The sequence below is a fragment of the Pungitius pungitius genome, unplaced genomic scaffold (assembly GCF_949316345.1).
Source record: "Pungitius pungitius unplaced genomic scaffold, fPunPun2.1 scaffold_33, whole genome shotgun sequence".
Classification (NCBI taxonomy): Eukaryota; Metazoa; Chordata; class Actinopteri; order Perciformes; family Gasterosteidae; genus Pungitius; species Pungitius pungitius.
The window spans coordinates 235,244-252,560 of NW_026909866.1; the positions used below are offsets into that span (position 1 = coordinate 235,244).

Here is a 17,317-nt window from a genome sequence, read left to right on the forward strand (position 1 = left end):
GGGACCTTTCACGTGTTAGGCGAACGTGATAACCACTACACTACGGAAACCACAGCTAGGTTTCTTTTGAACATATGCCTGCTCTTTGCGGGAGATCTTGATCTGATGGCTGATCTGATGAGAATATAGTGGACAGTATCTCTGCCTGTCACGCAGAAGACCAGGGTTCGATTCCCTGACGGGGAGAGTCTTCGTCAAACAGTAAGCGTATGCTCAGACTGGAAGCGTAGTCTTTTTTAATTGACCAAGTGAATCATTTTCTTTTGCAGACAGCGCGGGAAAAAGGTCAATGTTTCCGCCCAGTTTCGAACTGGGGACCTTTCGCGTGTTAGGCGAACGTGATAACCACTACACTACGGAAACCACAGCTAGGTTTCTTTTGAACATATGCCTGCTCTTTGCGGAAGATCTTGATCTGATGGCTGATCTGAAGAGAATATAGTGGACAGTATCTCTGCCTGTCACGCAGAAGACCAGGGTTCGATTCCCTGACGGGGAGAGTCTTCGTCAAACAGTAAGCGTATGCTCCGACTGGAAGCGTAGTCTTTTTTAATTGACCAAATGAATCATTTTCTTTTGCAGACAGGGCGGGAAAAAGGTCAATGTTTCCGCCCAGTTTTGAACTGGGGACCTTTCGCGTGTTAGGCGAACGTGATAACCACTACACTACGGAAACCAAGGCTAGGTTTCTTTTGAACATATGCCTGCTCTTTGCGGAAGATCTTGATCTGATGGCTGATCTGATGAGAATATAGTGGACAGTATCTCTGCCTGTCACGCAGAAGAACAGGGTTCGATTCCCTGACGGGGAGAGTCTTCGTCAAACAGTAAGCGTATGCTCAGACTGGAAGCGTAGTCTTTTTTAATTGACCAAGTGAATCATTTTCTTTTGCAGACAGCGCGGGAAAAAGGTCAATGTTTCCGCCCAGTTTTGAACTGGGGACCTTTCGCGTGTTAGGCGAACGTGATAACCACTACACTACGGAATTTTCGCCGGAAGGGAAAGTGTTCAAGTGCGTACCTTCTCTTCACAACGGCCAGAAATCTGGCATAAGGATTTCAGAGTGATTCCTCGTTAGTATAGTGGACAGTATCTCTGCCTGTCACGCAGAAGACCAGGGTTCGATTCCCTGACGGGGAGAGTCTTCGTCAAACAGTAAGCGTATGCTCAGACTGGAAGCGTAGTCTTTTTTAATTGACCAAGTGAATAATTTTCTTTTGCAGACAGGGCGGGAAAAAGGTTAATGTTTCCGCCCAGTTTCGAACTGGGGACCTTTCGCGTGTTAGGCGAACGTGATAACCACTACACTACGGAAACCACAGCTAGGTTTCTTTTGAACATATGCCTGCTCTTTGGGGAAGATCTTGATCTGATGGCTTCATCATGACTTGACCTTCATCACTATTCTACAGTTTGACGTCAGTTCTAAAGCGGTCGGGATGAGAATCAATTCCTACATGTACGAGGCTGTGGTTTTCCGCTAGGAAGTTGAGGACTGATCAAACCCAGCCAGGACTGAATTTTCGCCGGAAGGGAAAGTGTTCAAGTGCGTACCTTCTCTTCACAACGGCCAGAAATCTGGCATAAGGATTTCAGAGTGATTCCTCGTTAGTATAGTGGACAGTATCTCTGCCTGTCACGCAGAAGACCAGGGTTCGATTCCCTGACGGGGAGAGTCTTCGTCAAACAGTAAGCGTATGCTCAGACTGGAAGCGTAGTCTTTTTTAATTGACCAAGTGAATAATTTTCTTTTGCAGACAGGGCGGGAAAAAGGTTAATGTTTCCGCCCAGTTTCGAACTGGGGACCTTTCGCGTGTTAGGCGAACGTGATAACCACTACACTACGGAAACCACAGCTAGGTTTCTTTTGAACATATGCCTGCTCTTTGGGGAAGATCTTGATCTGATGGCTTCATCATGACTTGACCTTCATCACTATTCTACAGTTTGACGTCAGTTCTAAAGCGGTCGGGATGAGAATCAATTCCTACATGTACGAGGCTGTGGTTTTCCGCTAGGAAGTTGAGGACTGATCAAACCCAGCCAGGACTGAATTTTCGCCGGAAGGGAAAGTGTTCAAGTGCGTACCTTCTCTTCACAACGGCCAGAAATCTGGCATAAGGATTTCAGAGTGATTCCTCGTTAGTATAGTGGACAGTATCTCTGCCTGTCACGCAGAAGACCAGGGTTCGATTCCCTGACGGGGAGAGTCTTCGTCAAACAGTAAGCGTATGCTCAGACTGGAAGCGTGGTCTTTTTTAATTGACCAAGTGAATCATTTTCTTTTGCAGACAGGGCGGGAAAAAGGTCAATGTTTCCGCCCAGTTTTGAACTGGGGACCTTTCGCGTGTTAGGCGAACGTGATAACCACTACACTACGGAATTTTCGCCGGAAGGGAAAGTGTTCAAGTGCGTACCTTCTCTTCACAACGGCCAGAAATCTGGCATAAGGATTTCAGAGTGATTCCTCGTTAGTATAGTGGACAGTATCTCTGCCTGTCACGCAGAAGACCAGGGTTCGATTCCCTGACGGGGAGAGTCTTCGTCAAACAGTAAGCGTATGCTCAGACTGGAAGCGTAGTCTTTTTTAATTGACCAAGTGAATAATTTTCTTTTGCAGACAGGGCGGGAAAAAGGTCAATGTTTCCGCCCAGTTTCGAACTGGGGACCTTTCGCGTGTTAGGCGAACGTGATAACCACTACACTACGGAAACCACAGCTAGGTTTCTTTTGAACATATGCCTGCTCTTTGGGGAAGATCTTGATCTGATGGCTTCATCATGACTTGACCTTCATCACTATTCTACAGTTTGACGTCAGTTCTAAAGCGGTCGGGATGAGAATCAATTCCTACATGTACGAGGCTGTGGTTTTCCGCTAGGAAGTTGAGGACTGATCAAACCCAGCCAGGACTGAATTTTCGCCGGAAGGGAAAGTGTTCAAGTGCGTACCTTCTCTTCACAACGGCCAGAAATCTGGCATAAGGATTTCAGAGTGATTCCTCGTTAGTATAGTGGACAGTATCTCTGCCTGTCACGCAGAAGACCAGGGTTCGATTCCCTGACGGGGAGAGTCTTCGTCAAACAGTAAGCGTATGCTCAGACTGGAAGCGTAGTCTTTTTTAATTGACCAAGTGAATAATTTTCTTTTGCAGACAGGGCGGGAAAAAGGTTAATGTTTCCGCCCAGTTTCGAACTGGGGACCTTTCGCGTGTTAGGCGAACGTGATAACCACTACACTACGGAAACCACAGCTAGGTTTCTTTTGAACATATGCCTGCTCTTTGGGGAAGATCTTGATCTGATGGCTTCATCATGACTTGACCTTCATCACTATTCTACAGTTTGACGTCAGTTCTAAAGTGGTCGGGATGAGAATCAATTCCTACATGTACGAGGCTGTGGTTTTCCGCTAGGAAGTTGAGGACTGATCAAACCCAGCCAGGACTGAATTTTCGCCGGAAGGGAAAGTGTTCAAGTGCGTACCTTCTCTTCACAACGGCCAGAAATCTGGCATAAGGATTTCAGAGTGATTCCTCGTTAGTATAGTGGACAGTATCTCTGCCTGTCACGCAGAAGACCAGGGTTCGATTCCCTGACGGGGAGAGTCTTCGTCAAACAGTAAGCGTATGCTCAGACTGGAAGCGTAGTCTTTTTTAATTGACCAAGTGAATAATTTTCTTTTGCAGACAGGGCGGGAAAAAGGTTAATGTTTCCGCCCAGTTTCGAACTGGGGACCTTTCGCGTGTTAGGCGAACGTGATAACCACTACACTACGGAAACCACAGCTAGGTTTCTTTTGAACATATGCCTGCTCTTTGCGGAAGATCTTGATCTGATGGCTGATCTGAAGAGAATATAGTGGACAGTATCTCTGCCTGTCACGCAGAAGACCAGGGTTCGATTCCCTGACGGGTAGAGTCTTCGTCAAACAGTAAGCGTATGCTCAGACTGGAAGCGTAGTCTTTTTTAATTGACCAAATGAATCATTTTCTTTTGCAGACAGCGCGGGAAAAAGGTCAATGTTTCCGCCCAGTTTCGAACTGGGGACCTTTCGCGTGTTAGGCGAACGTGATAACCACTACACTACGGAAACCACGGCTAGGTTTCTTTTGAACATATGCCTGCTCTTTGCGGAAGATCTTGATCTGATGGCTGATCTGATGAGAATATAGTGGACAGTATCTCTGCCTGTCACGCAGAAGACCAGGGTTCGATTCCCTGACGGGGAGAGTCTTCGTCAAACAGTAAGCGTATGCTCAGACTGGAAGCGTAGTCTTTTTTAATTGACCAAGTGAATCATTTTCTTTTGCAGACAGGGCGGGAAAAAGGTTAATGTTTCCGCCCAGTTTCGAACTGGGGACCTTTCGCGTGTTAGGCGAACGTGATAACCACTACACTACGGAAACCACAGCTAGGTTTCTTTTGAACATATGCCTGCTCTTTGGGGAAGATCTTGATCTGATGGCTTCATCATGACTTGACCTTCATCACTATTCTACAGTTTGACGTCAGTTCGAAAGCGGTCGGGATGAGAATCAATTCCTACATGTACGAGGCTGTGGTTTTCCGCTAGGAAGTTGAGGACTGATCAAACCCAGCCAGGACTGAATTTTCGCCGGAAGGGAAAGTGTTCAAGTGCGTACCTTCTCTTCACAACGGCCAGAAATCTGGCATAAGGATTTCAGAGTGATTCCTCGTTAGTATAGTGAACAGTATCTCTGCCTGTCACGCAGAAGACCAGGGTTCGATTCCCTGACGGGGAGAGTCTTCGTCAAACAGTAAGCGTATGCTCAGACTGGAAGCGTAGTCTTTTTTAATTGACCAAGTGAATCATTTTCTTTTGCAGACAGGGCGGGAAAAAGGTCAATGTTTCCGCCCAGTTTTGAACTGGGGACCTTTCGCGTGTTAGGCGAACGTAATAACCACTACACTACGGGAACCAAGGCTAGGTTTCTTTTGAACATATGCCTGCTCTTTGCGGAAGATCTTGATCTGATGGCTGATCTGATGAGAATATAGTGGACAGTATCTCTGCCTGTCACGCAGAAGACCAGGGTTCGATTCCCTGACGGGGAGAGTCTTCGTCAAACAGTAAGCGTATGCTCAGACTGGAAGCGTAGTCTTTTTTAATTGACCAAATGAATCATTTTCTTTTGCAGACAGCGCGGGAAAAAGGTCAATGTTTCCGCCCAGTTTCGAACTGGGGACCTTTCGCGTGTTAGGCGAACGTGATAACCACTACACTACGGAAACCACGGCTAGGTTTCTTTTGAACATATGCCTGCTCTTTGCGGAAGATCTTGATCTGATGGCTGATCTGATGAGAATATAGTGGACAGTATCTCTGCCTGTCACGCAGAAGACCAGGGTTCGATTCCCTGACGGGGAGAGTCTTCGTCAAACAGTAAGCGTATGCTCAGACTGGAAGCGTGGTCTTTTTTAATTGACCAAGTGAATCATTTTCTTTTGCAGACAGGGCGGGAAAAAGGTCAATGTTTCCGCCCAGTTTTGAACTGGGGACCTTTCGCGTGTTAGGCGAACGTGATAACCACTACACTACGGAATTTTCGCCGGAAGGGAAAGTGTTCAAGTGCGTACCTTCTCTTCACAACGGCCAGAAATCTGGCATAAGGATTTCAGAGTGATTCCTCGTTAGTATAGTGGACAGTATCTCTGCCTGTCACGCAGAAGACCAGGGTTCGATTCCCTGACGGGGAGAGTCTTCGTCAAACAGTAAGCGTATGCTCAGACTGGAAGCGTAGTCTTTTTTAATTGACCAAGTGAATAATTTTCTTTTGCAGACAGGGCGGGAAAAAGGTTAATGTTTCCGCCCAGTTTCGAACTGGGGACCTTTCGCGTGTTAGGCGAACGTGATAACCACTACACTACGGAAACCACAGCTAGGTTTCTTTTGAACATATGCCTGCTCTTTGCGGAAGATCTTGATCTGATGGCTGATGTGAAGAGAATATAGTGGACAGTATCTCTGCCTGTCACGCAGAAGACCAGGGTTCGATTCCCTGACGGGTAGAGTCTTCGTCAAACAGTAAGCGTATGCTCAGACTGGAAGCGTAGTCTTTTTTAATTGACCAAATGAATCATTTTCTTTTGCAGACAGCGCGGGAAAAAGGTCAATGTTTCCGCCCAGTTTCGAACTGGGGACCTTTCGCGTGTTAGGCGAACGTGATAACCACTACACTACGGAATTTTCGCCGGAAGGGAAAGTGTTCAAGTGCGTACCTTCTCTTCACAACGGCCAGAAATCTGGCATAAGGATTTCAGAGTGATTCCTCGTTAGTATAGTGGACAGTATCTCTGCCTGTCACGCAGAAGACCAGGGTTCGATTCCCTGACGGGGAGAGTCTTCGTCAAACAGTAAGCGTATGCTCAGACTGGAAGCGTAGTCTTTTTTAATTGACCAAGTGAATAATTTTCTTTTGCAGACAGGGCGGGAAAAAGGTTAATGTTTCCGCCCAGTTTCGAACTGGGGACCTTTCGCGTGTTAGGCGAACGTGATAACCACTACACTACGGAAACCACAGCTAGGTTTCTTTTGAACATATGCCTGCTCTTTGGGGAAGATCTTGATCTGATGGCTTCATCATGACTTGACCTTCATCACTATTCTACAGTTTGACGTCAGTTCGAAAGCGGTCGGGATGAGAATCAATTCCTACATGTACGAGGCTGTGGTTTTCCGCTAGGAAGTTGAGGACTGATCAAACCCAGCCAGGACTGAATTTTCGCCGGAAGGGAAAGTGTTCAAGTGCGTACCTTCTCTTCACAACGGCCAGAAATCTGGCATAAGGATTTCAGAGTGATTCCTCGTTAGTATAGTGGACAGTATCTCTGCCTGTCACGCAGAAGACCAGGGTTCGATTCCCTGACGGGGAGAGTCTTCGTCAAACAGTAAGCGTATGCTCAGACTGGAAGCGTTGTCTTTTTTAATTGACCAAGTGAATCATTTTCTTTTGCAGACAGGGCGGGAAAAAGGTCAATGTTTCCGCCCAGTTTTGAACTGGGGACCTTTCGCGTGTTAGGCGAACGTAATAACCACTACACTACGGAAACCAAGGCTAGGTTTCTTTTGAACATATGCCTGCTCTTTGCGGAAGATCTTGATCTGATGGCTGATCTGATGAGAATATAGTGGACAGTATCTCTGCCTGTCACGCAGAAGAACAGGGTTCGATTCCCTGACGGGGAGAGTCTTCGTAAAACAGTAAGCGTATGCTCAGACTGGAAGCGTAGTCTTTTTTAATTGACCAAGTGAATCATTTTCTTTTGCAGACAGCGCGGGAAAAAGGTCAATGTTTCCGCCCAGTTTCGAACTGGGGACCTTTCGCTTGTTAGGCGAACGTGATAACCACTACACTACGGAAACCACAGCTAGGTTTCTTTTGAACATATGCCTGCTCTTTGCGGAAGATCTTGATCTGATGGCTGATCTGAAGAGAATATAGTGGACAGTATCTCTGCCTGTCACGCAGAAGACCAGGGTTCGATTCCCTGACGGGTAGAGTCTTCGTCAAACAGTAAGCGTATGCTCAGACTGGAAGCGTAGTCTTTTTTAATTGACCAAGTTAATCATTTTCTTTTGCAGACAGGGCGGGAAAAAGGTCAATGTTTCCGCCCAGTTTCGAACTGGGGACCTTTCGCGTGTTAGGCGAACGTGATAACCACTACACTACGGAAACCACGGCTAGGTTTCTTTTGAACATATGCCTGCTCTTTGCGGAAGATCTTGATCTGATGGCTGATCTGATGAGAATATAGTGGACAGTATCTCTGCCTGTCACGCAGAAGACCAGGGTTCGATTCCCTGACGGGGAGAGTCTTCGTCAAACAGTAAGCGTATGCTCAGACTGGAAGCGTAGTCTTTTTTAATTGACCAAGTTAATCATTTTCTTTTGCAGACAGGGCGGGAAAAAGGTCAATGTTTCCGCCCAGTTTAGAACTGGGGACCTTTCGCGTGTTAGGCGAACGTGATAACCACAACACTACGGAAACCACGGCTAGGGTTCTTTTGAACATATGCCTGCTCTTTGCGGAAGATCTTGATCTGATGGCTGATCTGATGAGAATATAGTGGACAGTATCTCTGCCTGTCACGCAGAAGACCAGGGTTCGATTCCCTGACGGGGAGAGTCTTCGTCAAACAGTAAGCGTATGCTCAGACTGGAAGCGTGGTCTTTTTTAATTGACCAAGTGAATCATTTTCTTTTGCAGACAGGGCGGGAAAAAGGTCAATGTTTCCGCCCAGTTTCGAACTGGGGACCTTTCGCGTGTTAGGCGAACGTGATAACCACTACACTACGGAATTTTCGCCGGAAGGGAAAGTGTTCAAGTGCGTACCTTCTCTTCACAACGGCCAGAAATCTGGCATAAGGATTTCAGAGTGATTCCTCGTTAGTATAGTGGACAGTATCTCTGCCTGTCACGCAGAAGACCAGGGTTCGATTCCCTGACGGGGAGAGTCTTCGTCAAACAGTAAGCGTATGCTCAGACTGGAAGCGTAGTCTTTTTTAATTGACCAAGTGAATAATTTTCTTTTGCAGACAGGGCGGGAAAAAGGTTAATGTTTCCGCCCAGTTTCGAACTGGGGACCTTTCGCGTGTTAGGCGAACGTGATAACCACTACACTACGGAAACCACAGCTAGGTTTCTTTTGAACATATGCCTGCTCTTTGGGGAAGATCTTGATCTGATGGCTTCATCATGACTTGACCTTCATCACTATTCTACAGTTTGACGTCAGTTCTAAAGCGGTCGGGATGAGAATCAATTCCTACATGTACGAGGCTGTGGTTTTCCGCTAGGAAGTTGAGGACTGATCAAACCCAGCCAGGACTGAATTTTCGCCGGAAGGGAAAGTGTTCAAGTGCGTACCTTCTCTTCACAACGGCCAGAAATCTGGCATAAGGATTTCAGAGTGATTCCTCGTTAGTATAGTGGACAGTATCTCTGCCTGTCACGCAGAAGACCAGGGTTCGATTCCCTGACGGGGAGAGTCTTCGTCAAACAGTAAGCGTATGCTCAGACTGGAAGCGTGGTCTTTTTTAATTGACCAAGTGAATCATTTTCTTTTGCAGACAGGGCGGGAAAAAGGTCAATGTTTCCGCCCAGTTTTGAACTGGGGACCTTTCGCGTGTTAGGCGAACGTGATAACCACTACACTACGGAATTTTCGCCGGAAGGGAAAGTGTTCAAGTGCGTACCTTCTCTTCACAACGGCCAGAAATCTGGCATAAGGATTTCAGAGTGATTCCTCGTTAGTATAGTGGACAGTATCTCTGCCTGTCACGCAGAAGACCAGGGTTCGATTCCCTGACGGGGAGAGTCTTCGTCAAACAGTAAGCGTATGCTCAGACTGGAAGCGTAGTCTTTTTTAATTGACCAAGTGAATAATTTTCTTTTGCAGACAGGGCGGGAAAAAGGTTAATGTTTCCGCCCAGTTTCGAACTGGGGACCTTTCGCGTGTTAGGCGAACGTGATAACCACTACACTACGGAAACCACAGCTAGGTTTCTTTTGAACATATGCCTGCTCTTTGGGGAAGATCTTGATCTGATGGCTTCATCATGACTTGACCTTCATCACTATTCTACAGTTTGACGTCAGTTCTAAAGCGGTCGGGATGAGAATCAATTCCTACATGTACGAGGCTGTGGTTTTCCGCTAGGAAGTTGAGGACTGATCAAACCCAGCCAGGACTGAATTTTCGCCGGAAGGGAAAGTGTTCAAGTGCGTACCTTCTCTTCACAACGGCCAGAAATCTGGCATAAGGATTTCAGAGTGATTCCTCGTTAGTATAGTGGACAGTATCTCTGCCTGTCACGCAGAAGACCAGGGTTCGATTCCCTGACGGGGAGAGTCTTCGTCAAACAGTAAGCGTATGCTCAGACTGGAAGCGTAGTCTTTTTTAATTGACCAAGTGAATAATTTTCTTTTGCAGACAGGGCGGGAAAAAGGTTAATGTTTCCGCCCAGTTTCGAACTGGGGACCTTTCGCGTGTTAGGCGAACGTGATAACCACTACACTACGGAAACCACAGCTAGGTTTCTTTTGAACATATGCCTGCTCTTTGGGGAAGATCTTGATCTGATGGCTTCATCATGACTTGACCTTCATCACTATTCTACAGTTTGACGTCAGTTCTAAAGCGGTCGGGATGAGAATCAATTCCTACATGTACGAGGCTGTGGTTTTCCGCTAGGAAGTTGAGGACTGATCAAACCCAGCCAGGACTGAATTTTCGCCGGAAGGGAAAGTGTTCAAGTGCGTACCTTCTCTTCACAACGGCCAGAAATCTGGCATAAGGATTTCAGAGTGATTCCTCGTTAGTATAGTGGACAGTATCTCTGCCTGTCACGCAGAAGACCAGGGTTCGATTCCCTGACGGGGAGAGTCTTCGTCAAACAGTAAGCGTATGCTCAGACTGGAAGCGTAGTCTTTTTTAATTGACCAAGTGAATCATTTTCTTTTGCAGACAGCGCGGGAAAAAGGTCAATGTTTCCGCCCAGTTTCGAACTGGGGACCTTTCGCGTGTTAGGCGAACGTGATAACCACTACACTACGGAAACCACAGCTAGGTTTCTTTTGAACATATGCCTGCTCTTTGCGGAAGATCTTGATCTGATGGCTGATCTGAAGAGAATATAGTGGACAGTATCTCTGCCTGTCACGCAGAAGACCAGGGTTCGATTCCCTGACGGGTAGAGTCTTCGTCAAACAGTAAGCGTATGCTCAGACTGGAAGCGTAGTCTTTTTTAATTGACCAAGTTAATCATTTTCTTTTGCAGACAGGGCGGGAAAAAGGTCAATGTTTCCGCCCAGTTTCGAACTGGGGACCTTTCGCGTGTTAGGCGAACGTGATAACCACTACACTACGGAAACCACGGCTAGGTTTCTTTTGAACATATGCCTGCTCTTTGCGGAAGATCTTGATCTGATGGCTGATCTGATGAGAATATAGTGGACAGTATCTCTGCCTGTCACGCAGAAGACCAGGGTTCGATTCCCTGACGGGGAGAGTCTTCGTCAAACAGTAAGCGTATGCTCAGACTGGAAGCGTGGTCTTTTTTAATTGACCAAGTGAATCATTTTCTTTTGCAGACAGGGCGGGAAAAAGGTCAATGTTTCCGCCCAGTTTTGAACTGGGGACCTTTCGCGTGTTAGGCGAACGTGATAACCACTACACTACGGAATTTTCGCCGGAAGGGAAAGTGTTCAAGTGCGTACCTTCTCTTCACAACGGCCAGAAATCTGGCATAAGGATTTCAGAGTGATTCCTCGTTAGTATAGTGGACAGTATCTCTGCCTGTCACGCAGAAGACCAGGGTTCGATTCCCTGACGGGGAGAGTCTTCGTCAAACAGTAAGCGTATGCTCAGACTGGAAGCGTAGTCTTTTTTAATTGACCAAGTGAATAATTTTCTTTTGCAGACAGGGCGGGAAAAAGGTTAATGTTTCCGCCCAGTTTCGAACTGGGGACCTTTCGCGTGTTAGGCGAACGTGATAACCACTACACTACGGAAACCACAGCTAGGTTTCTTTTGAACATATGCCTGCTCTTTGGGGAAGATCTTGATCTGATGGCTTCATCATGACTTGACCTTCATCACTATTCTACAGTTTGACGTCAGTTCTAAAGCGGTCGGGATGAGAATCAATTCCTACATGTACGAGGCTGTGGTTTTCCGCTAGGAAGTTGAGGACTGATCAAACCCAGCCAGGACTGAATTTTCGCCGGAAGGGAAAGTGTTCAAGTGCGTACCTTCTCTTCACAACGGCCAGAAATCTGGCATAAGGATTTCAGAGTGATTCCTCGTTAGTATAGTGGACAGTATCTCTGCCTGTCACGCAGAAGACCAGGGTTCGATTCCCTGACGGGGAGAGTCTTCGTCAAACAGTAAGCGTATGCTCAGACTGGAAGCGTAGTCTTTTTTAATTGACCAAGTGAATAATTTTCTTTTGCAGACAGGGCGGGAAAAAGGTTAATGTTTCCGCCCAGTTTCGAACTGGGGACCTTTCGCGTGTTAGGCGAACGTGATAACCACTACACTACGGAAACCACAGCTAGGTTTCTTTTGAACATATGCCTGCTCTTTGGGGAAGATCTTGATCTGATGGCTTCATCATGACTTGACCTTCATCACTATTCTACAGTTTGACGTCAGTTCTAAAGCGGTCGGGATGAGAATCAATTCCTACATGTACGAGGCTGTGGTTTTCCGCTAGGAAGTTGAGGACTGATCAAACCCAGCCAGGACTGAATTTTCGCCGGAAGGGAAAGTGTTCAAGTGCGTACCTTCTCTTCACAACGGCCAGAAATCTGGCATAAGGATTTCAGAGTGATTCCTCGTTAGTATAGTGGACAGTATCTCTGCCTGTCACGCAGAAGACCAGGGTTCGATTCCCTGACGGGGAGAGTCTTCGTCAAACAGTAAGCGTATGCTCAGACTGGAAGCGTAGTCTTTTTTAATTGACCAAGTGAATCATTTTCTTTTGCAGACAGGGCGGGAAAAAGGTCAATGTTTCCGCCCAGTTTTGAACTGGGGACCTTTCGCGTGTTAGGCGAACGTAATAACCACTACACTACGGAAACCAAGGCTAGGTTTCTTTTGAACATATGCCTGCTCTTTGCGGAAGATCTTGATCTGATGGCTGATCTGAAGAGAATATAGTGGACAGTATCTCTGCCTGTCACGCAGAAGACCAGGGTTCGATTCCCTGACGGGTAGAGTCTTCGTCAAACAGTAAGCGTATGCTCAGACTGGAAGCGTAGTCTTTTTTAATTGACCAAATGAATCATTTTCTTTTGCAGACAGCGCGGGAAAAAGGTCAATGTTTCCGCCCAGTTTCGAACTGGGGACCTTTCGCGTGTTAGGCGAACGTGATAACCACTACACTACGGAAACCACGGCTAGGTTTCTTTTGAACATATGCCTGCTCTTTGCGGAAGATCTTGATCTGATGGCTGATCTGATGAGAATATAGTGGACAGTATCTCTGCCTGTCACGCAGAACACCAGGGTTCGATTCCCTGACGGGGAGAGTCTTCGTCAAACAGTAAGCGTATGCTCAGACTGGAAGCGTGGTCTTTTTTAATTGACCAAGTGAATCATTTTCTTTTGCAGACAGGGCGGGAAAAAGGTCAATGTTTCCGCCCAGTTTTGAACTGGGGACCTTTCGCGTGTTAGGCGAACGTGATAACCACTACACTACGGAATTTTCGCCGGAAGGGAAAGTGTTCAAGTGCGTACCTTCTCTTCACAACGGCCAGAAATCTGGCATAAGGATTTCAGAGTGATTCCTCGTTAGTATAGTGGACAGTATCTCTGCCTGTCACGCAGAAGACCAGGGTTCGATTCCCTGACGGGGAGAGTCTTCGTCAAACAGTAAGCGTATGCTCAGACTGGAAGCGTAGTCTTTTTTAATTGACCAAGTGAATAATTTTCTTTTGCAGACAGGGCGGGAAAAAGGTTAATGTTTCCGCCCAGTTTCGAACTGGGGACCTTTCGCGTGTTAGGCGAACGTGATAACCACTACACTACGGAAACCACAGCTAGGTTTCTTTTGAACATATGCCTGCTCTTTGGGGAAGATCTTGATCTGATGGCTTCATCATGACTTGACCTTCATCACTATTCTACAGTTTGACGTCAGTTCGAAAGCGGTCGGGATGAGAATCAATTCCTACATGTACGAGGCTGTGGTTTTCCGCTAGGAAGTTGAGGACTGATCAAACCCAGCCAGGACTGAATTTTCGCCGGAAGGGAAAGTGTTCAAGTGCGTACCTTCTCTTCACAACGGCCAGAAATCTGGCATAAGGATTTCAGAGTGATTCCTCGTTAGTATAGTGGACAGTATCTCTGCCTGTCACGCAGAAGACCAGGGTTCGATTCCCTGACGGGGAGAGTCTTCGTCAAACAGTAAGCGTATGCTCAGACTGGAAGCGTAGTCTTTTTTAATTGACCAAGTGAATAATTTTCTTTTGCAGACAGGGCGGGAAAAAGGTTAATGTTTCCGCCCAGTTTCGAACTGGGGACCTTTCGCGTGTTAGGCGAACGTGATAACCACTACACTACGGAAACCACAGCTAGGTTTCTTTTGAACATATGCCTGCTCTTTGCGGAAGATCTTGATCTGATGGCTGATCTGAAGAGAATATAGTGGACAGTATCTCTGCCTGTCACGCAGAAGACCAGGGTTCGATTCCCTGACGGGTAGAGTCTTCGTCAAACAGTAAGCGTATGCTCAGACTGGAAGCGTAGTCTTTTTTAATTGACCAAATGAATCATTTTCTTTTGCAGACAGCGCGGGAAAAAGGTCAATGTTTCCGCCCAGTTTCGAACTGGGGACCTTTCGCGTGTTAGGCGAACGTGATAACCACTACACTACGGAAACCACGGCTAGGTTTCTTTTGAACATATGCCTGCTCTTTGCGGAAGATCTTGATCTGATGGCTGATCTGATGAGAATATAGTGGACAGTATCTCTGCCTGTCACGCAGAAGACCAGGGTTCGATTCCCTGACGGGGAGAGTCTTCGTCAAACAGTAAGCGTATGCTCAGACTGGAAGCGTGGTCTTTTTTAATTGACCAAGTGAATCATTTTCTTTTGCAGACAGGGCGGGAAAAAGGTCAATGTTTCCGCCCAGTTTTGAACTGGGGACCTTTCGCGTGTTAGGCGAACGTGATAACCACTACACTACGGAATTTTCGCCGGAAGGGAAAGTGTTCAAGTGCGTACCTTCTCTTCACAACGGCCAGAAATCTGGCATAAGGATTTCAGAGTGATTCCTCGTTAGTATAGTGGACAGTATCTCTGCCTGTCACGCAGAAGACCAGGGTTCGATTCCCTGACGGGGAGAGTCTTCGTCAAACAGTAAGCGTATGCTCAGACTGGAAGCGTAGTCTTTTTTAATTGACCAAGTGAATAATTTTCTTTTGCAGACAGGGCGGGAAAAAGGTTAATGTTTCCGCCCAGTTTCGAACTGGGGACCTTTCGCGTGTTAGGCGAACGTGATAACCACTACACTACGGAAACCACAGCTAGGTTTCTTTTGAACATATGCCTGCTCTTTGGGGAAGATCTTGATCTGATGGCTTCATCATGACTTGACCTTCATCACTATTCTACAGTTTGACGTCAGTTCGAAAGCGGTCGGGATGAGAATCAATTCCTACATGTACGAGGCTGTGGTTTTCCGCTAGGAAGTTGAGGACTGATCAAACCCAGCCAGGACTGAATTTTCGCCGGAAGGGAAAGTGTTCAAGTGCGTACCTTCTCTTCACAACGGCCAGAAATCTGGCATAAGGATTTCAGAGTGATTCCTCGTTAGTATAGTGGACAGTATCTCTGCCTGTCACGCAGAAGACCAGGGTTCGATTCCCTGACGGGGAGAGTCTTCGTCAAACAGTAAGCGTATGCTCAGACTGGAAGCGTAGTCTTTTTTAATTGACCAAGTGAATCATTTTCTTTTGCAGACAGGGCGGGAAAAAGGTCAATGTTTCCGCCCAGTTTTGAACTGGGGACCTTTCGCGTGTTAGGCGAACGTAATAACCACTACACTACGGAAACCAAGGCTAGGTTTCTTTTGAACATATGCCTGCTCTTTGCGGAAGATCTTGATCTGATGGCTGATCTGATGAGAATATAGTGGACAGTATCTCTGCCTGTCACGCAGAAGAACAGGGTTCGATTCCCTGACGGGGAGAGTCTTCGTAAAACAGTAAGCGTATGCTCAGACTGGAAGCGTAGTCTTTTTTAATTGACCAAGTGAATCATTTTCTTTTGCAGACAGCGCGGGAAAAAGGTCAATGTTTCCGCCCAGTTTCGAACTGGGGACCTTTCGCTTGTTAGGCGAACGTGATAACCACTACACTACGGAAACCACAGCTAGGTTTCTTTTGAACATATGCCTGCTCTTTGCGGAAGATCTTGATCTGATGGCTGATCTGAAGAGAATATAGTGGACAGTATCTCTGCCTGTCACGCAGAAGACCAGGGTTCGATTCCCTGACGGGTAGAGTCTTCGTCAAACAGTAAGCGTATGCTCAGACTGGAAGCGTAGTCTTTTTTAATTGACCAAGTTAATCATTTTCTTTTGCAGACAGGGCGGGAAAAAGGTCAATGTTTCCGCCCAGTTTCGAACTGGGGACCTTTCGCGTGTTAGGCGAACGTGATAACCACTACACTACGGAAACCACGGCTAGGTTTCTTTTGAACATATGCCTGCTCTTTGCGGAAGATCTTGATCTGATGGCTGATCTGATGAGAATATAGTGGACAGTATCTCTGCCTGTCACGCAGAAGACCAGGGTTCGATTCCCTGACGGGGAGAGTCTTCGTCAAACAGTAAGCGTATGCTCAGACTGGAAGCGTAGTCTTTTTTAATTGACAAAGTTAATCATTTTCTTTTGCAGACAGGGCGGGAAAAAGGTCAATGTTTCCGCCCAGTTTAGAACTGGGGACCTTTCGCGTGTTAGGCGAACGTGATAACCACTACACTACGGAAACCACGGCTAGGGTTCTTTTGAACATATGCCTGCTCTTTGCGGAAGATCTTGATCTGATGGCTGATCTGAAGAGAATATAGTGGACAGTATCTCTGCCTGTCACGCAGAAGACCAGGGTTCGATTCCCTGACGGGTAGAGTCTTCGTCAAACAGTAAGCGTATGCTCAGACTGGAAGCGTAGTCTTTTTTAATTGACCAAGTTAATCATTTTCTTTTGCAGACAGGGCGGGAAAAAGGTCAATGTTTCCGCCCAGTTTCGAACTGGGGACCTTTCGCGTGTTAGGCGAACGTGATAACCACTACACTACGGAAACCACGGCTAGGTTTCTTTTGAACATATGCCTGCTCTTTGCGGAAGATCTTGATCTGATGGCTGATCTGATGAGAATATAGTGGACAGTATCTCTGCCTGTCACGCAGAAGACCAGGGTTCGATTCCCTGACGGGGAGAGTCTTCGTCAAACAGTAAGCGTATGCTCAGACTGGAAGCGTGGTCTTTTTTAATTGACCAAGTGAATCATTTTCTTTTGCAGACAGGGCGGGAAAAAGGTCAATGTTTCCGCCCAGTTTTGAACTGGGGACCTTTCGCGTGTTAGGCGAACGTGATAACCACTACACTACGGAATTTTCGCCGGAAGGGAAAGTGTTCAAGTGCGTACCTTCTCTTCACAACGGCCAGAAATCTGGCATAAGGATTTCAGAGTGATTCCTCGTTAGTATAGTGGACAGTATCTCTGCCTGTCACGCAGAAGACCAGGGTTCGATTCCCTGACGGGGAGAGTCTTCGTCAAA

The 17,317-nt window shown here is 46.8% G+C and overlaps 50 non-coding genes across 50 annotated transcripts; 22 read left to right on the plus strand and 28 right to left on the minus strand.

The window, feature by feature from the left end:
* Positions 1 to 290: 290 nt before the first annotated feature.
* Positions 291 to 363, minus strand: trnav-aac (transfer RNA valine (anticodon AAC)). The gene has a single exon. It is a non-coding gene; the product is annotated as a tRNA-Val (tRNA).
* Positions 364 to 1,069: 706 nt separating this feature from the next.
* On the plus strand, positions 1,070 to 1,141 carry trnad-guc (transfer RNA aspartic acid (anticodon GUC)). Its single transcript has one exon. It is a non-coding gene; the product is annotated as a tRNA-Asp (tRNA).
* Positions 1,142 to 1,245: 104 nt separating this feature from the next.
* trnav-aac (transfer RNA valine (anticodon AAC)) lies at positions 1,246 to 1,318 on the minus strand. Its single transcript has one exon. It is a non-coding gene; the product is annotated as a tRNA-Val (tRNA).
* Positions 1,319 to 1,603: 285 nt separating this feature from the next.
* Positions 1,604 to 1,675, plus strand: trnad-guc (transfer RNA aspartic acid (anticodon GUC)). The gene has a single exon. It is a non-coding gene; the product is annotated as a tRNA-Asp (tRNA).
* A 104-nt stretch (positions 1,676 to 1,779) lies between these two features.
* On the minus strand, positions 1,780 to 1,852 carry trnav-aac (transfer RNA valine (anticodon AAC)). Its single transcript has one exon. It is a non-coding gene; the product is annotated as a tRNA-Val (tRNA).
* Positions 1,853 to 2,137: 285 nt separating this feature from the next.
* Positions 2,138 to 2,209, plus strand: trnad-guc (transfer RNA aspartic acid (anticodon GUC)). The gene has a single exon. It is a non-coding gene; the product is annotated as a tRNA-Asp (tRNA).
* Positions 2,210 to 2,466: 257 nt separating this feature from the next.
* Positions 2,467 to 2,538, plus strand: trnad-guc (transfer RNA aspartic acid (anticodon GUC)). The gene has a single exon. It is a non-coding gene; the product is annotated as a tRNA-Asp (tRNA).
* A 104-nt stretch (positions 2,539 to 2,642) lies between these two features.
* trnav-aac (transfer RNA valine (anticodon AAC)) lies at positions 2,643 to 2,715 on the minus strand. The gene has a single exon. It is a non-coding gene; the product is annotated as a tRNA-Val (tRNA).
* Positions 2,716 to 3,000: 285 nt separating this feature from the next.
* trnad-guc (transfer RNA aspartic acid (anticodon GUC)) lies at positions 3,001 to 3,072 on the plus strand. The gene has a single exon. It is a non-coding gene; the product is annotated as a tRNA-Asp (tRNA).
* Positions 3,073 to 3,176: 104 nt separating this feature from the next.
* On the minus strand, positions 3,177 to 3,249 carry trnav-aac (transfer RNA valine (anticodon AAC)). The gene has a single exon. It is a non-coding gene; the product is annotated as a tRNA-Val (tRNA).
* Positions 3,250 to 3,534: 285 nt separating this feature from the next.
* trnad-guc (transfer RNA aspartic acid (anticodon GUC)) lies at positions 3,535 to 3,606 on the plus strand. Its single transcript has one exon. It is a non-coding gene; the product is annotated as a tRNA-Asp (tRNA).
* A 104-nt stretch (positions 3,607 to 3,710) lies between these two features.
* Positions 3,711 to 3,783, minus strand: trnav-aac (transfer RNA valine (anticodon AAC)). Its single transcript has one exon. It is a non-coding gene; the product is annotated as a tRNA-Val (tRNA).
* A 240-nt stretch (positions 3,784 to 4,023) lies between these two features.
* On the minus strand, positions 4,024 to 4,096 carry trnav-aac (transfer RNA valine (anticodon AAC)). Its single transcript has one exon. It is a non-coding gene; the product is annotated as a tRNA-Val (tRNA).
* A 240-nt stretch (positions 4,097 to 4,336) lies between these two features.
* Positions 4,337 to 4,409, minus strand: trnav-aac (transfer RNA valine (anticodon AAC)). The gene has a single exon. It is a non-coding gene; the product is annotated as a tRNA-Val (tRNA).
* Positions 4,410 to 5,183: 774 nt separating this feature from the next.
* trnav-aac (transfer RNA valine (anticodon AAC)) lies at positions 5,184 to 5,256 on the minus strand. The gene has a single exon. It is a non-coding gene; the product is annotated as a tRNA-Val (tRNA).
* Positions 5,257 to 5,649: 393 nt separating this feature from the next.
* On the plus strand, positions 5,650 to 5,721 carry trnad-guc (transfer RNA aspartic acid (anticodon GUC)). The gene has a single exon. It is a non-coding gene; the product is annotated as a tRNA-Asp (tRNA).
* Positions 5,722 to 5,825: 104 nt separating this feature from the next.
* On the minus strand, positions 5,826 to 5,898 carry trnav-aac (transfer RNA valine (anticodon AAC)). The gene has a single exon. It is a non-coding gene; the product is annotated as a tRNA-Val (tRNA).
* A 393-nt stretch (positions 5,899 to 6,291) lies between these two features.
* On the plus strand, positions 6,292 to 6,363 carry trnad-guc (transfer RNA aspartic acid (anticodon GUC)). The gene has a single exon. It is a non-coding gene; the product is annotated as a tRNA-Asp (tRNA).
* A 104-nt stretch (positions 6,364 to 6,467) lies between these two features.
* Positions 6,468 to 6,540, minus strand: trnav-aac (transfer RNA valine (anticodon AAC)). Its single transcript has one exon. It is a non-coding gene; the product is annotated as a tRNA-Val (tRNA).
* A 285-nt stretch (positions 6,541 to 6,825) lies between these two features.
* trnad-guc (transfer RNA aspartic acid (anticodon GUC)) lies at positions 6,826 to 6,897 on the plus strand. Its single transcript has one exon. It is a non-coding gene; the product is annotated as a tRNA-Asp (tRNA).
* A 417-nt stretch (positions 6,898 to 7,314) lies between these two features.
* Positions 7,315 to 7,387, minus strand: trnav-aac (transfer RNA valine (anticodon AAC)). Its single transcript has one exon. It is a non-coding gene; the product is annotated as a tRNA-Val (tRNA).
* A 240-nt stretch (positions 7,388 to 7,627) lies between these two features.
* Positions 7,628 to 7,700, minus strand: trnav-aac (transfer RNA valine (anticodon AAC)). The gene has a single exon. It is a non-coding gene; the product is annotated as a tRNA-Val (tRNA).
* A 706-nt stretch (positions 7,701 to 8,406) lies between these two features.
* trnad-guc (transfer RNA aspartic acid (anticodon GUC)) lies at positions 8,407 to 8,478 on the plus strand. Its single transcript has one exon. It is a non-coding gene; the product is annotated as a tRNA-Asp (tRNA).
* Positions 8,479 to 8,582: 104 nt separating this feature from the next.
* trnav-aac (transfer RNA valine (anticodon AAC)) lies at positions 8,583 to 8,655 on the minus strand. Its single transcript has one exon. It is a non-coding gene; the product is annotated as a tRNA-Val (tRNA).
* Positions 8,656 to 8,940: 285 nt separating this feature from the next.
* trnad-guc (transfer RNA aspartic acid (anticodon GUC)) lies at positions 8,941 to 9,012 on the plus strand. The gene has a single exon. It is a non-coding gene; the product is annotated as a tRNA-Asp (tRNA).
* Positions 9,013 to 9,269: 257 nt separating this feature from the next.
* On the plus strand, positions 9,270 to 9,341 carry trnad-guc (transfer RNA aspartic acid (anticodon GUC)). The gene has a single exon. It is a non-coding gene; the product is annotated as a tRNA-Asp (tRNA).
* A 104-nt stretch (positions 9,342 to 9,445) lies between these two features.
* trnav-aac (transfer RNA valine (anticodon AAC)) lies at positions 9,446 to 9,518 on the minus strand. Its single transcript has one exon. It is a non-coding gene; the product is annotated as a tRNA-Val (tRNA).
* Positions 9,519 to 9,803: 285 nt separating this feature from the next.
* On the plus strand, positions 9,804 to 9,875 carry trnad-guc (transfer RNA aspartic acid (anticodon GUC)). Its single transcript has one exon. It is a non-coding gene; the product is annotated as a tRNA-Asp (tRNA).
* A 104-nt stretch (positions 9,876 to 9,979) lies between these two features.
* On the minus strand, positions 9,980 to 10,052 carry trnav-aac (transfer RNA valine (anticodon AAC)). The gene has a single exon. It is a non-coding gene; the product is annotated as a tRNA-Val (tRNA).
* A 285-nt stretch (positions 10,053 to 10,337) lies between these two features.
* trnad-guc (transfer RNA aspartic acid (anticodon GUC)) lies at positions 10,338 to 10,409 on the plus strand. Its single transcript has one exon. It is a non-coding gene; the product is annotated as a tRNA-Asp (tRNA).
* Positions 10,410 to 10,513: 104 nt separating this feature from the next.
* On the minus strand, positions 10,514 to 10,586 carry trnav-aac (transfer RNA valine (anticodon AAC)). The gene has a single exon. It is a non-coding gene; the product is annotated as a tRNA-Val (tRNA).
* A 240-nt stretch (positions 10,587 to 10,826) lies between these two features.
* On the minus strand, positions 10,827 to 10,899 carry trnav-aac (transfer RNA valine (anticodon AAC)). The gene has a single exon. It is a non-coding gene; the product is annotated as a tRNA-Val (tRNA).
* A 393-nt stretch (positions 10,900 to 11,292) lies between these two features.
* On the plus strand, positions 11,293 to 11,364 carry trnad-guc (transfer RNA aspartic acid (anticodon GUC)). The gene has a single exon. It is a non-coding gene; the product is annotated as a tRNA-Asp (tRNA).
* Positions 11,365 to 11,468: 104 nt separating this feature from the next.
* Positions 11,469 to 11,541, minus strand: trnav-aac (transfer RNA valine (anticodon AAC)). The gene has a single exon. It is a non-coding gene; the product is annotated as a tRNA-Val (tRNA).
* A 285-nt stretch (positions 11,542 to 11,826) lies between these two features.
* trnad-guc (transfer RNA aspartic acid (anticodon GUC)) lies at positions 11,827 to 11,898 on the plus strand. The gene has a single exon. It is a non-coding gene; the product is annotated as a tRNA-Asp (tRNA).
* A 104-nt stretch (positions 11,899 to 12,002) lies between these two features.
* On the minus strand, positions 12,003 to 12,075 carry trnav-aac (transfer RNA valine (anticodon AAC)). The gene has a single exon. It is a non-coding gene; the product is annotated as a tRNA-Val (tRNA).
* A 285-nt stretch (positions 12,076 to 12,360) lies between these two features.
* On the plus strand, positions 12,361 to 12,432 carry trnad-guc (transfer RNA aspartic acid (anticodon GUC)). The gene has a single exon. It is a non-coding gene; the product is annotated as a tRNA-Asp (tRNA).
* A 417-nt stretch (positions 12,433 to 12,849) lies between these two features.
* trnav-aac (transfer RNA valine (anticodon AAC)) lies at positions 12,850 to 12,922 on the minus strand. Its single transcript has one exon. It is a non-coding gene; the product is annotated as a tRNA-Val (tRNA).
* Positions 12,923 to 13,315: 393 nt separating this feature from the next.
* Positions 13,316 to 13,387, plus strand: trnad-guc (transfer RNA aspartic acid (anticodon GUC)). Its single transcript has one exon. It is a non-coding gene; the product is annotated as a tRNA-Asp (tRNA).
* Positions 13,388 to 13,491: 104 nt separating this feature from the next.
* On the minus strand, positions 13,492 to 13,564 carry trnav-aac (transfer RNA valine (anticodon AAC)). The gene has a single exon. It is a non-coding gene; the product is annotated as a tRNA-Val (tRNA).
* A 285-nt stretch (positions 13,565 to 13,849) lies between these two features.
* On the plus strand, positions 13,850 to 13,921 carry trnad-guc (transfer RNA aspartic acid (anticodon GUC)). Its single transcript has one exon. It is a non-coding gene; the product is annotated as a tRNA-Asp (tRNA).
* Positions 13,922 to 14,025: 104 nt separating this feature from the next.
* Positions 14,026 to 14,098, minus strand: trnav-aac (transfer RNA valine (anticodon AAC)). Its single transcript has one exon. It is a non-coding gene; the product is annotated as a tRNA-Val (tRNA).
* Positions 14,099 to 14,338: 240 nt separating this feature from the next.
* Positions 14,339 to 14,411, minus strand: trnav-aac (transfer RNA valine (anticodon AAC)). The gene has a single exon. It is a non-coding gene; the product is annotated as a tRNA-Val (tRNA).
* Positions 14,412 to 14,804: 393 nt separating this feature from the next.
* On the plus strand, positions 14,805 to 14,876 carry trnad-guc (transfer RNA aspartic acid (anticodon GUC)). The gene has a single exon. It is a non-coding gene; the product is annotated as a tRNA-Asp (tRNA).
* A 104-nt stretch (positions 14,877 to 14,980) lies between these two features.
* Positions 14,981 to 15,053, minus strand: trnav-aac (transfer RNA valine (anticodon AAC)). Its single transcript has one exon. It is a non-coding gene; the product is annotated as a tRNA-Val (tRNA).
* A 285-nt stretch (positions 15,054 to 15,338) lies between these two features.
* On the plus strand, positions 15,339 to 15,410 carry trnad-guc (transfer RNA aspartic acid (anticodon GUC)). Its single transcript has one exon. It is a non-coding gene; the product is annotated as a tRNA-Asp (tRNA).
* A 417-nt stretch (positions 15,411 to 15,827) lies between these two features.
* Positions 15,828 to 15,900, minus strand: trnav-aac (transfer RNA valine (anticodon AAC)). Its single transcript has one exon. It is a non-coding gene; the product is annotated as a tRNA-Val (tRNA).
* Positions 15,901 to 16,140: 240 nt separating this feature from the next.
* Positions 16,141 to 16,213, minus strand: trnav-aac (transfer RNA valine (anticodon AAC)). The gene has a single exon. It is a non-coding gene; the product is annotated as a tRNA-Val (tRNA).
* A 553-nt stretch (positions 16,214 to 16,766) lies between these two features.
* trnav-aac (transfer RNA valine (anticodon AAC)) lies at positions 16,767 to 16,839 on the minus strand. The gene has a single exon. It is a non-coding gene; the product is annotated as a tRNA-Val (tRNA).
* A 393-nt stretch (positions 16,840 to 17,232) lies between these two features.
* Positions 17,233 to 17,304, plus strand: trnad-guc (transfer RNA aspartic acid (anticodon GUC)). Its single transcript has one exon. It is a non-coding gene; the product is annotated as a tRNA-Asp (tRNA).
* The last annotated feature ends 13 nt before the right edge of the window (positions 17,305 to 17,317 follow it).